Source organism: Arachis ipaensis, chromosome B08, assembly GCF_000816755.2.
Source record: "Arachis ipaensis cultivar K30076 chromosome B08, Araip1.1, whole genome shotgun sequence".
NCBI lineage: Eukaryota > Viridiplantae > Streptophyta > Magnoliopsida > Fabales > Fabaceae > Arachis > Arachis ipaensis.
In genome coordinates, this window is record NC_029792.2 from 31,739,046 (window position 1) to 31,752,191 (window position 13,146).

General features: G+C 37.1%; 1 pseudogene; it reads right to left on the bottom strand.

Annotated features, from left to right (window-relative positions):
• On the bottom strand, positions 1,156-2,159 carry LOC107610877 (annotated as a pseudogene).

The following is a 13,146-nucleotide window of genomic DNA, read 5'->3' on the forward strand; positions in this document are numbered from 1 at the left end:
ACTGAGAGGACGGGATGTAGCCATTGACAACGGTGATGCCCAACATACAGCTTGCCATGGAAAGGAGTATGAAGGATTAGATGAAGTCAGTAGGAAAGCAGAGATTAAGAAGGAATAAAAGAATCTCCGTACGCTTATCTGAAATTCTCACCAATGAATTACATAAGTATTTCTATCCTATTTTAATTATATTTTAATTATTAAATCTCCATAACCATTTGAATCTGCCTGACTGAGATTTACAAGGTGACCATAGCTTACTTCAAGCCGTCAATCTCCGTGGGATCGACCCTTACTCACGTAAGGTTTATTACTTGGACGACCCAATACACTTGCTGGTTAGTTGTGCAAAGTCGTGACAAAGAACTAAAATTATGAACGTGCGTATTAAGTTTTTGGCGCCGTTACCAAGGAATGAATGATCACGATTTCGTGCACCAGCTACCTGAGTTATTTTTGTCAGTTTCACAAACTTAAACTTCACACATCATTAACAAAAAAAAAAGAAGATCTATCAATTAATTAATTAATCGTTATAATTTTTTCTTTTTTTCTCTCTTCATTAATATTAGTCTTCAAGGAGCAAATTTCATTATTTAAACAAACAAGTATATCACAAAAAGAAAAAGGTAAGTAGAAGTACTTACATCAGCAGCCAAATTAAGAGGGGTGTTCCTAAAATCAAGTTCCTTGAGAAGCTCCCTCAAATGCAAGAAAGGACTTGATATCTCTGTTTTTCAAACACATGCCACCATCTCTGAACCACACTTCTCTCACATATGCAATAATAATTAGGCATTAGTTATAATGAAATTAAAAAATGGATTTTGTTCCTTGATATCTTAAAGACATCTTAATTCACTTTGATTAGTTCAAATAAACTAATATTTATCTTACTTTGGAAAAAATAAGATTAAATAATTGTAAAGAATGAGAAATTTTATTGGTAATTACCTTTTGATAACAAAGACCTGCTCCAAGTCCAAGAATGCTAACCAAATGGTGGATGGTGTTGTCCATACTCACTCTTTCACTAAACAGATCAGATATGAAACACTCACTGCCAAAACTTGCATCTGAATTCACACTTCAAACATTAGCAACTTTTTCATTCAATTTCCAACATTACCAAAACATGTAGTAATCTTGCTTGGCTTAGCATAATTTTATGGAGAATATATGTACTTGGTTAACCGCAGGAGGAATTGTAGCAAAAGAAAGGACATGTTCAAGTTTGTTGATAGAAAAATTGCTGACTCCAATTGATTTTGCAAGGCCCAATTTGTGACATTGTTCCAGCGAAGTCCAAACTCCCTTTAAGTCAAATGGCACCAAGTCATTTTCATCATGATAAGAGGCTTTAAATAATCCAGGCTTGGCACTCATTGGCCAATGAATAAGATAGAAATCTAAGTCTTCTAATCCAAGACTCCTGCATATGCATTACCAAAAATTATTCATTCATTCTAGAAAGTGAAAGCGCTGTTTGTTTTGTTTTCTTTTATTGGCATGCCAATTGAGACATTTTGTTAAGTTTAAGAAATAAAACAACAAAAATAAATTATATTGCTTTAGGTCGAATAAATTAAAATTACTTTTGATGAACGAAAATATTTTTTAATTTTTTTCTTAAATCAACTATGTAATAGTTAAACAGAATAGAGTTGAAGATCTTACTGAAGTAGTAGTTAACTCATTTATAACATCATTTTTTCAAGACAGTAGAAAGCAAAAAGAATAGAGTTGAAGATCTTACTGAAGTGATTTGCGTAGAGCAAGAAGAACAAGATAAGGATGGTTATCAGATAACCATAACATGGAAGTGATGAAAAGATCATTCCTGGAGCTTATGAGACCAAGTTTAAGTGCTTCAACAATTGCTTCTCTTAGAGCCTATTCGGAGCCATATATGGAAGCGGTGTCGGAAGTGCCGGTAACCGAGCTTGATGGCCTCCATCACTGCTTGTTTGTGGATGTCGCCACCGCCATCAGTTTCGAAGGCAACAGGAAACACTTGCACAACAGATCTCATCAATGGAAGAGAAGCGTTGATAGAGGAGATCGCCACCGGAGAAGATCGTTGGAGGAAACACTTACGCAACAGATCTCATAGTTTTATGAAGTTTCTGCAACTTAATTTTCCATTTCAAATTTTTAGGTATTTTACACAACAGTAGAAAATTGAGAGAGAGAAAGAAGATCAACCTTGCTCTCACACGGAGATTGTAGCCGGCGGAGAACACGCCACCAGAGGAGAACCTACTAGAGGAGATCGTCGCCGAATTAGTCGCTGGAGCAGATCATCACTGGAGCAGTGGCTGGAGCAGATCGTCGCCGGAGCAGAGCACAGGTCTTCGTTTTTGGTTTTGGTGGCAGCATGCGTTAGTTTCAGCAGTAATGAATTTTCGGGTTAGGATTTTCCTTTGTTAGGGAAGGGTTTTATTTGGGCTTTTTTTTAATGATGGGCTTTGATGATGGCGGTTTAGAACCCCCAGAATCACCAAAAATGCCATTTTATGCAAATTAATTATGGCAACACCAGAAAATGCCATAATACTTGAATATTATGGCAGTTCTTTAAATCCGCCATAATATAAATGCCATTTTAAACTCTTTTTTTGTAGTGTTTATCTCAAATTGTTTTTAATTTTATTATTTAATTACACATGATAATGACTTTGTGCTTGCAGTAGATGCCCATGAATTTTAGGCCACCGGAGGACATGATTCTAATAACAGATGAGCTTGCTTGTGTCGCTTAAATTTTTGGCCCGGATTTAAAGTTTCAAGTTAATCGGTAAATCATCATAACGTTGTTCGATTTGTTGCAAGTCTATTTCATACTATGGCTATAACAAATTTCTCAAATAACTATTTGCATCTGTATTTCTATAGGGATGAAGTAATGGTGTCAACTCGTACATCATATGCAAATAGAGAAAGTTTAGCCAAGATGTAAATATTGATTTTTTTTTTATTTAACATGAGAAGTACAAACTGTTAAAGTTATATATCATAAAATAAAAAATATACAAATGTATTCGTTTGTAGGTTATAGATTCCCTTGCTTGTATTCTCACTTAAGAGCATAAAAAGCTTAACAAATTGCCATCCATATGGTTTCTGCCAACAACCTTTTCGGTAAGTTTCAGTACATAAATACTCCAACAAAATTTTTAGTAAATAGTTTGTTTGGTTTAACTTTCAAGTAGTATATAAATAATTCGATTTCATGTTTTTTATGACAAATTAATTAGCAACTAGCACTTACCTGGTCTACACCACCCAAATAACTAAGGGACCAATTTGCAGATCACTACATGTAGAAGATTGAGTGCTTATCAAAGGTAAGTCCTTTAATTTTTAGTAGATCATATATGATTTATTTAATCCAAATTGTATGTTTATCTTACTAGCATAGACTGACAATCATCATTATTGCGTAAATAATTAGATTTTTGTCCCGATCAATGACCTTAATGACCATTGGTTCCTGATGATCGTAGACATTAAAAAGAAACAAATATTTGTGCTTGATTCATGTAAAATCCTAGACAGAAACTATGGTAGGCTATTATCAGTTGAAACGATGGTAAGTAGCCTAAACTTATTTTGTTCAATAAAATTAATTTTTCAGCTCCTATTCTCTATAAATTTTAAATATTTTTTATATAACAAAAAAAAATCTCATTGTTCGAAATAATGATTTAAGTTTGTATTTCAAGATCCTTGCTATATTTGGTTTGTAAGCTAATAGTAATTTGTTTATTCGAAATTAAGGTTCATTTTTTAACATTATTATCAAATTAATAATTTTTAATTTCTTTAAAAACCTAATCATTTTAGACATATAATAAAAATTAACCAGTTACATTGGTTGCTTTAGACAATATCCAACTATATATTATGTCATACAGATTATATTCATTGAACGAATGTTAGAACACAAATCTTTCTACAATTCCAGCGAAATCATTGTACCTTGAGTGTCTAAATTTCATATAGTGGAACTGTCTGACCTGCCACAATAGAGGAAGGGCTCGTAAGTAATATTAATTTCCTAATCCATTTTGCTTTCATATCTATTAAGTTTGTTATGTACGAATTATGTGTTTGGTTAAACTGACATAGTAGTACAATCACACATTTAACTAAACAGTAATGACTGTATTTCTAGACTTTACTATGAGTTTGTGTATTTTTCTATGATTTCAGGTATTTTCTGGCTGAAATTGAGGGACCTGAGCAAAAATCTGATTCAGAGGCTGAAAAAAGACTGCAGATGCTGTTGGATTCTGACCTCCCTGCACTCAAAGTAGATTTTCTGGAGCTACAGGAGTCCAAATGGCGCGTTCTTAATTGCGTTGGAAAGTAGACATCCAGGGCTTTCCAGAAATATATAAGAGTTCATACTTTTCTTGAGTTTAGACGATGCAAATTGGCGTTCAATGCCAGTTCTCTATCCTATTCTTGCGTTAAACGCCAGAAATAGGTTACAAGTTGGAGTTAAACACCCAAAATAGGTTACAACCTGGAGTTTAACTCCAGAAACAGCCTAGGCACGTGTAAAGCTCAAGTCTCAGCCCCAGCACACACCAAGTGGGCCCCGAAAGTGGATTTCTGCACTATCTATCATAGTTTACTCATTTTCTGTAAACCTAGGTTACTAGTTTAGTATTTAAACAACTTTTAGAGATTTATTTTGGACCTTATGACATTTTCACATTTTACATTGTATCTCTACAGCATGAGTCTCTAAACTCCATGGTTGGGGGTGAGGAGCTCTCTTGTGTCTCGATGAATTAATGCAATTACTTCTGTTTTCTATTCAATCACGCTTGTTTCTGTTCTAAGATACTCGCTTGTACTTAACCGTGATGAATGTGATGATCGGTGACACTCATCATCATTCTCAACCTATGAACACGTGGCTGACAACCACTTCCGTTCTACCTTAAATTGAGTGTGTATCTCTTAGCCTCTCGGTTCATGATCAGAGTCTTCGTGGTATAGGCTAGGACTATTGGGGGCCATTCCTGAGATCCAAAAAGTCTAAACCTTGTCTGTGGTATTCCGAGTAGGATCTGGGATGGGATGACTATGACGAGCTTCAAACTCAAGAGTGCTGGGTGTAGTGACAGACGCAAAAGGATCAATGGATCCTATTCCAACATGAGTGAGAACCGATAGATGATTAGCCGTGCGGTGACAGCGCATTTGGACCATTTTTACTAAGAGGATGGATGGTAGCCATTGACAACGGTGATCCACCAACATACAGCTTGCCATGGAAGGAGACCTGCGTGCGTGAAGAAGAAGACAGTAGGAAAGCAGAGATTCAGAAGACAGAGCATCTCCAAAACCTCAATCTATTCTCCATTACTGCATAACAAGTACTATTTAATTTATGCTTTTTACTCTTCATAAATATAATCACTCTTATCATTGATTTCATGACTAAGAATTACAAAATAACCATAGCTTGCTTCAAGCCGATAATCTCCGTGGGATCGACCCTTACGTGATTACCTGGACGACCCAGTGCACTTGCTGGTTAGTGGTACGAGTTGTGAAAAGTGTGATTTACAATTCGTGCACCAAGTTTTTGGCGCCGTTGCCGGGGATTGTTCGAGTTTGGACAACTGACGGTTTATTTTGTTGCTTAGATTAGGAAAATTTTATCTTTTTGGTTTAGAGTCACTAAAATTGCGTCTTCTATTATTGTTTTTGGTTGAAATTTTTTTTAAATCCTTATTTTCTCTTTTTAAATTTTTCGAAAATTTTTATAAACTAATAATTGAGTTTTTCTGTTTGAGTTTAAATTCATATTTTAAGTCTGGTGTCAAGTGCATGCTTTTATTTTCCTTTAAATTTTCGAAATTTGTGCTCATTGTTCTTTCTTGATCTTCAAGTTGTTCTTGCTATTTTTCTTGTTTGATCTTTAGTTTTTCTTGTTCTATGTCTTTTCTTGTTTTTTTTGTGCGTTTTCAAATTATCAGTATTCAAAAAAATTGATATACATTAAATACTTTTTTTTTAAAAAAACACTTTAAATTTATAACTCAATTGGCTAGAGCGTTGTGCTTATGTTCTTGGTAATTGGGAATCCTCCTTTTAAAACTTTTTCAAAAATAATTTTTCTTTGATTAAATCTCATGTCAAACTTTTAAGTTTGGTGTTTTCTTGTTATTTTTCTTATTTATTTTCGAAACTTATTTTTAGTTTTCTAAAAAGTTTTAAGTTTGGTGTTCTTTTTATGTTCTTGTGAGTCTTCAAGGTGTTCTTGAGGCTTCTTTGTGGTTTGATCTTAAAATCTTTAAGTTTGGTGTTCCTTGGTGTTTTCCCTCCAAAACTTTTGAAAAACAAGGAGCATTAGATCTAAAAATTTTAAGTCTTGTGTCATTTTGTTGTTTTTTTCTTTCCTCATTAAATTCAAAAATATCTTTTCTCTTTATTTTAAATTGAATTTTTGAAAATTATTTTTAAAAATTCAGATTTTTATTTTAAAAATCAAATCTTTTCAAAATTCAAAATCTTTTTCAAAAATCATATCCAAAGTTTTTCAAATCTTCTTAATTAAGCAATTATTTTCATTTTCAAATTTATTTTTCTCTTGGTTTTCGAAATTTACATCTTAATTTCTAATTATTTTATTTTAATTTATTATTTTTATTTATCTTAATAATTTGGTTTATTCTACCTCAATAAATTAAAAAAAAAAACAAAAATATATTTTCTTTGCAATTCATATCAATTCATTTTATCCATCATGGATCTAAGTGGAAATGAACAGTCCAGAAGGACTCTGGGATCATATGCTAATCCCACTACTGTTGCATATGGGAGTAGTATCTGTATACCTCCCATTAAAGCAGGCAGTTTTGAGCTAAATCCTCAGCTCATTGTCTTGGTGCAACAAAACTGCCAGTATTCCGGTCTTTCACAGGAAGAACACACTGAGTTTCTGGCACAATTCTTGCAAATTGCTGACACAGTATGTGACAAGGAGGTAGATCAGGATGTATACAGGCTGTTACTATTTTTGTTTGCTGTAAAAGATCAAGCTAAAAGGTGGTTAAACAACCAACCCACAGCAAGCATAAGAACATAGAAACAGTTATCAGACAAATTTCTGAATCAATATTTTCCTCCAAAAAGGATGACACAGCTAAGGCTGGACATCCAAGGCTTTAAACAAGAGGATGATGAATCCCTTTATAATGCCTAGGAGAGGTATAGAGGGATGCTAAGGAAATGCCCCTCTGAAATATTTTCAGAGTGGGTGCAATTAGACATCTTCTACTATGGNTGGTGGATCTATACACATGAGAAAAACTATTGAAGAGGCTCAAGAGCTTATTGATATAGTTGCCAGAAATCAGCATCTGTATATAAGTAGTGGGTCCTCCATAAAAGAAGAAGCCAAGGCAGTGTCTACTGAACTTGGTCCTCCAGAACAAGTTGTTGAACTCAATCAACAATTGTGTTTTCTAACAAAACAGCTAGCAGAATTCAAGGAGATGCTACAAGACACTAAAAATGCTAATAAAAATATGGAAGCACAATTGAATCAGACAAAACAGCAGTTATCAAAGCAGATAACAGAAGAGTGCTAGGCAGTTCAATTAAGAAGTGGGAAAACATTAAATACCTCACTTCAGAGCAGCAGAAAGCCAAAAAAAGAACAACTGACAGAGGATGAGCAAAATATTATCCAAAATCCCTTTGAGGACAGTAAGAGCCCAGAGAGGAACAACTCTGACGTTCAAACGCCAGAAAAGGATGCAAAGTTGGCATTAAACGCCCATCCCACGCACAGTTCTGGCGTTCAAACGCCAGAAATAGGCAAGGAGCTGGCGTCAAATGCCCAATGGAAGGTCAGTTCTGGCGTTCAAATGCCAGAAACAGGTAAGAAGTTGGCGTCCAACGCCAATCAAGCTTCTAACCCTGGCATTCAAACGCCAGTGAGGGATCAGACACACACAAGTGCTGATAACAACCCCTCTAAAAAAGCTTCTCCAACCACCTCTGTAGGAAATAAACCTGCAGCAACCAAGGTTGAGGAATACAAAGCCAAGATGCCTTATCCACAAAAACTCTGCAAAGAGGAGCAAGATAAGCAATTTGCCCGCTTTGCAGACTATCTCAGGACTCTTGAAATAAAGATTCCGTTTGCAGAGGCACTTGAGCAAATACCCTCTTATGCCAAGTTCATGAAAGAGATCTTGAGTCATAAGAAGGATTGGAGAGAAACTGAAAGAGTTCTCCTCACTGAAGAATGCAGTGCAGTCATTCTGAAAAGCTTCCCAGAAAAGCTTAAAGATCCCGGGAGCTTTATGATACCATGCATATTAGAGGGTAATTGCACCAAAACAGCTTTATGTGATCTTGGGGCAAGCATCAACCTAATACCTGCATCCACTATGAGAAATCTTGGTTTAACTGAAGAAGTCAAAACAACCCAGATATGTCTCTAACTTGCTGATGGCTCCATTAAATACCCATCAGGCGTGATTGAAGACATGATTGTCAGGGTTGGGCCATTCGCCTTTCCCACTGACTTTGTAGTGCTGAAAATAGAGGAGCACAAGAGTGCTACTCGCATTCTAGGAAGACCTTTCCTAGCAACTGGACGAACTCTCATTGATGTCCAAAAGGGGGTAGTAACCCTGAGAGTCAATGAGGATGAGTTTAAGTTGAGTGCTGTCAAAGCCATGCAGCATCCAGACACACCAAAAGACTGCATGAAAGTTGATCTTATTGACTCTTTGGTAGAGGAGATCAACATGGCTGAGAGTCTCGAATCAGAGCTGGAAGACATCTTTAAAGATGTTCAGCCTGATCTGGAGGAATCAAAGGAATTAAAAGAGCCTCTGAAACTTTCTCAGGAAGAGGAAAAATCTCCTAAACCTGAGCTCAAACCATTACCACCATCCCTGAAATATGCATTTCTGGGAGAAGGTGACACTTTTCTGGTGATCATAAGCTCTGCTTTAAATCCCCTGGAAGAGGAAGCACTACTTCAAGTGCTAAGGACACACAAGACAGCTCTTGGGTGGTCCATAAGTGATCTTAAGGGCATCAGCCCAGCAAGATGCATGCACAAGATCCTATTGGAGCACGATGCTAAGCCAGTGGTTCAACCACAGAGGCGGCTAAATCCAGCCATGAAGGAAGTGGTGCAGAAAGAGGTCACCAAGTTACTGGAGGCTGGGATTATTTATCCTATTTCTGATAGCCCCTGGGTGAGTCATGTCCAAGTTGTCCCCAAAAAGGGAGGCATGACAGTGGTTCATAATGAAAAAAATAAACTGGTTCCTACAAGAACAGTTACAGGGTAGCGCATGTGTATTGACTACAGAAGGCTCAATACAGCCACCAGAAAGGATCATTTTCCTTTACCATTCATAGACCAGATGCTAGAAAGACTAGCAGGTCATGATTATTACTGCTTTTTGGATGGCTATTCAGGCTACAACCAAATTGTAGTAGATCCCCAGATCAAGAGAAAACAGCATTCACATGCCCATCTGGAGTATTTGCCTATAGAAGGATGCCATTTGGGCTGTGTAATGCACCTGCAACCTTTCAGAGATGCATGCTTTCTATTTTCTCTGATATGGTAGAAAAATTTCTGGAAGTCTTCATGGATGACTTCTCAGTATATGGAGACTTATTCAGCTGTCTTGATCACCTGACACTGGTTCTGAAAAGGTGCCAAGAGACTAACCTGGTTTTAAACTGGGAAATATGTCACTTTATGGTGACTGAAGGAATTGTCCTTGGGCACAAGATTTCAAACAAGGGAATAGAGGTGGATCAAGCTAAGGTAGAGGTAATTGAAAAATTACCACCACCTGCCAATGTTAAGGCAATCAGAAGCTTTCTGGAGCATGCAGGATTCTATAGGAGGTTTATAAAGGATTTTTCAAAAATTGCAAAACCTCTGAGCAACCTGCTAGCTGCTGATACGCCATTTATGTTTGACACAGAGTGTCTGCAAGCGTTCGAAACTCTGAAAGCTAAGCTAGTCACAGCACCAGTTATTTCTGCACCAGACTGGACATTACCATTCGAACTAATATGTGATGCCAGTGACCATATCATTGGTGCAGTATTGGGGCAGAGGCATGACAAGATTCTAAATGTCATTTATTATGCTAGCCGTGTTTTAAATGATGCCCAGAAAAATTACACAACCACAGAAAAAGAATTGCTTGCAGTGGTTTATGCCATTGACAAGTTTAGATCATACTTAGTAGGATCAAAAGTGATTGTGTACACTGACCATGCTGTTCTTAAATATCTACTTACAAAGCAGGATTCAAAACCAGGCTCATAAGATGGGTGTTGCTTCTGCAAGAGTTTGATATAGAAATAAGAGACAGAAAAGGGACAGAAAACCAAGTGGCTGATCATCTGTCCCTGATAGAACCAGTAGAAGGGGCATCCTTTCCCTCTATTGAGATCTCTGAAACCTTTCCGGATGAGCATTTGTTCGCCATTCAGGAAACACCATGGTTTGCAGACATTGCAAACTATAAAGCTGCAAGGTTCATACCCAAGGAGTACAGCAGGCAACAAAAGAAAAAATTAATTACTGATGCAAAGTACTACTTGTGAGATGAACCCTATCTCTTTAAGAGATGTGCAGACGGAATAATCCGTAGGTGTGTGCCTAGAGAAGAAGCACAGAAGATCTTATGGCATTGCCATGGGTCACAATATGGAGGCCATTTCGGAGGTGAGCGAATAGCCACCAAGGTCCACCAATGTGGCTTCTACTGGCCTACCCTCTATAGAGATTCCCGAGAGTTTGTACGTAACTGTGACAGTTGCCAGAGATCTGGTAATCTACCTCATGGTTACGCCATACCTCAACAAGGAATCTTGGAGATTGAGTTATTTAATGTATGGGGTATTAACTTCATAGGGCCTTTCCCACCATCATACTCAAACATTTATATTCTGGTGGCAGTCGACTATGTATCCAAATGGGTAGAGGCCATTGCCACACCCACTAATGATACTAAGACAGTGCTGAAGTTCCTCCAGAAACATATCTTCAGCAGGTTTGGTATCCCTAGAGCATTAATTAGTGATGGGGGCACTCACTTCTACAACAAACAGCTTTACTCTGCTATGGTCCGGTATGGAATTAGTCACAAGGTGGCAACTCCATATCATCCACAGACAAACGGGCAAGCTGAAGTCTCTAATAGAGAACTAAAAAGAATTCTGGAACAGACTGTAAGTACCCGTAGACAGGATTGGGCGAGAAGCTTGGATGATGCTCTGTGGGCTTACAGAACATCATTCAAGACTCCTATAGGGACCTCTCCATACCAGCTTATGTATGGTAAGGCCTGCCATCTGCCCATGGAACTGGAGCATAAGGCCTACTGGGCAACCAGATTCCTAAACTTTGATGCCAAATTAGCTGGAGAAAAAAGATTGCTCCAGCTGAATGAGCTAGAGGAATTCAGACTCACTGCTTTCGAAAATGCCAAGCTTTACAAAGAGAAAGCAAAAAGGTGGCATGACAGAAAGCTGTCATCTAGAGTCTTTGAACTAGGATAGAAGGTTCTGCTGTTTAACTCTAGGCTCAGGCTATTCTCCGGGAAACTGAAATCCCGGTGGAGGGGACCATATGTGATTACAAGTGTGTCACCATATGGCTATGTGGAGCTTCAAGACATTGATTCTAATAAGAAGTTTATTGTTAATGGACAAAGAATCAAGCATTATAAGGCAATGTTGAGCAAGAGTGCTCAAGGCTGAGGCTAGATTAAAAGCTCAGCAAGGTCCAGCTAACGACAATAAAGAAGCGCTTGCTGGGAGGCAACCCAGCCATTAGCAAAGCTTTTTATTTATTTATTTATTCATTTTTTTATTATACAAGTTTAACATAAATAATCTTCAAAGTAAAGAATCAATTACATAAGTTCACAGGGTTATAGAAGAATTCAGAATACAAAACAGGGAGAAGGAGCTCACTGGCAAGAAAATGCCAGTAAGAGGTATATTTGGGCATTAAACGCCCAAAAGAAGCATTTACTGGGCGTTTAACGCCAGTAATGATACCTTTTTGGGCGTTAAACGCCAGAATGGGTACCATTCTGGGCGTTTAACGCTATACTTGCAGCATCCTAGGCGTTCAGAAAAATGCCCAGTGACGAAAGATTTCTGGCGTTTAACGCCAGCCAGAAGCAACAGCTGGGCGTTAAACGCCCAAAAGAGGCTACAGATGGGCGTTAAACGCCCAAAACAAGCAGCAGTTGGGCGTTTAACACCAGGATTGTGGAGGGGAGGAAGTTTTTGTTCCCAACTTGATTTTTTTTCAAAATTTCATATTTCCATCCATTTTTCTTGCATAAACATGTTCCCATACTTTCATTTTTCAAACTTTTTTTCCAAAAAAAAAAAAATTTAAATATCTTAATCCTAAAATTAAATCTTTCTCAATTCTTCTTCAACCTCTTCTTAAATCTTTTTCAAAACAAATCTATCTTTTTCAAATTTTTTTTTTCAAACTCATCAATATCTTTTTCAAATCTTCACAATATTTTCAGAACAATCTATCTTTTTCAAATATCTTTCATATCTTTTCAATTTTAAATTACATCTTTTTCCATCTTACTTATCTTTTTCAAATCACATTTTCTATCATATCTTTTTAAAAGATTTTTGAAAACCCACCCCCTCCCCTTTAAATCCTCGTTTGGCCTCCCCCCTCTCCTCCACAAATTCGAACTTGGCTCTCCCTCTATCCTTCTCCTTTCTTTTCTTTTGCTTGAGGACAAGCAACCTCTAAGTTTGGTGTATTTATCCGTGATTACTAAGCCAATACCCACCAAGATCATGGCTCCTAAGGGAAAACAAACCAACTCAAGAGGCAAGAAAGAGAATATTCCAAAACCACTTTGGAATCAAGGGAAGTTCTTAACCAAAGAACATTCAGACCATTACTACAAAATAATTGGTCTAAGGTCAGTGATCCCGGAAGTTAAATTCGATCTGAAAGAAGACGAATATCCGGAGATCCAAGAGTAAATTCGAAACAGGAGCTGCGAAGTCCTAGCTAATCCTGAAATAAAGGTGGGAAGAAACATGGTTCAGGAATTCTACTCTAATCTGTGGCAGACA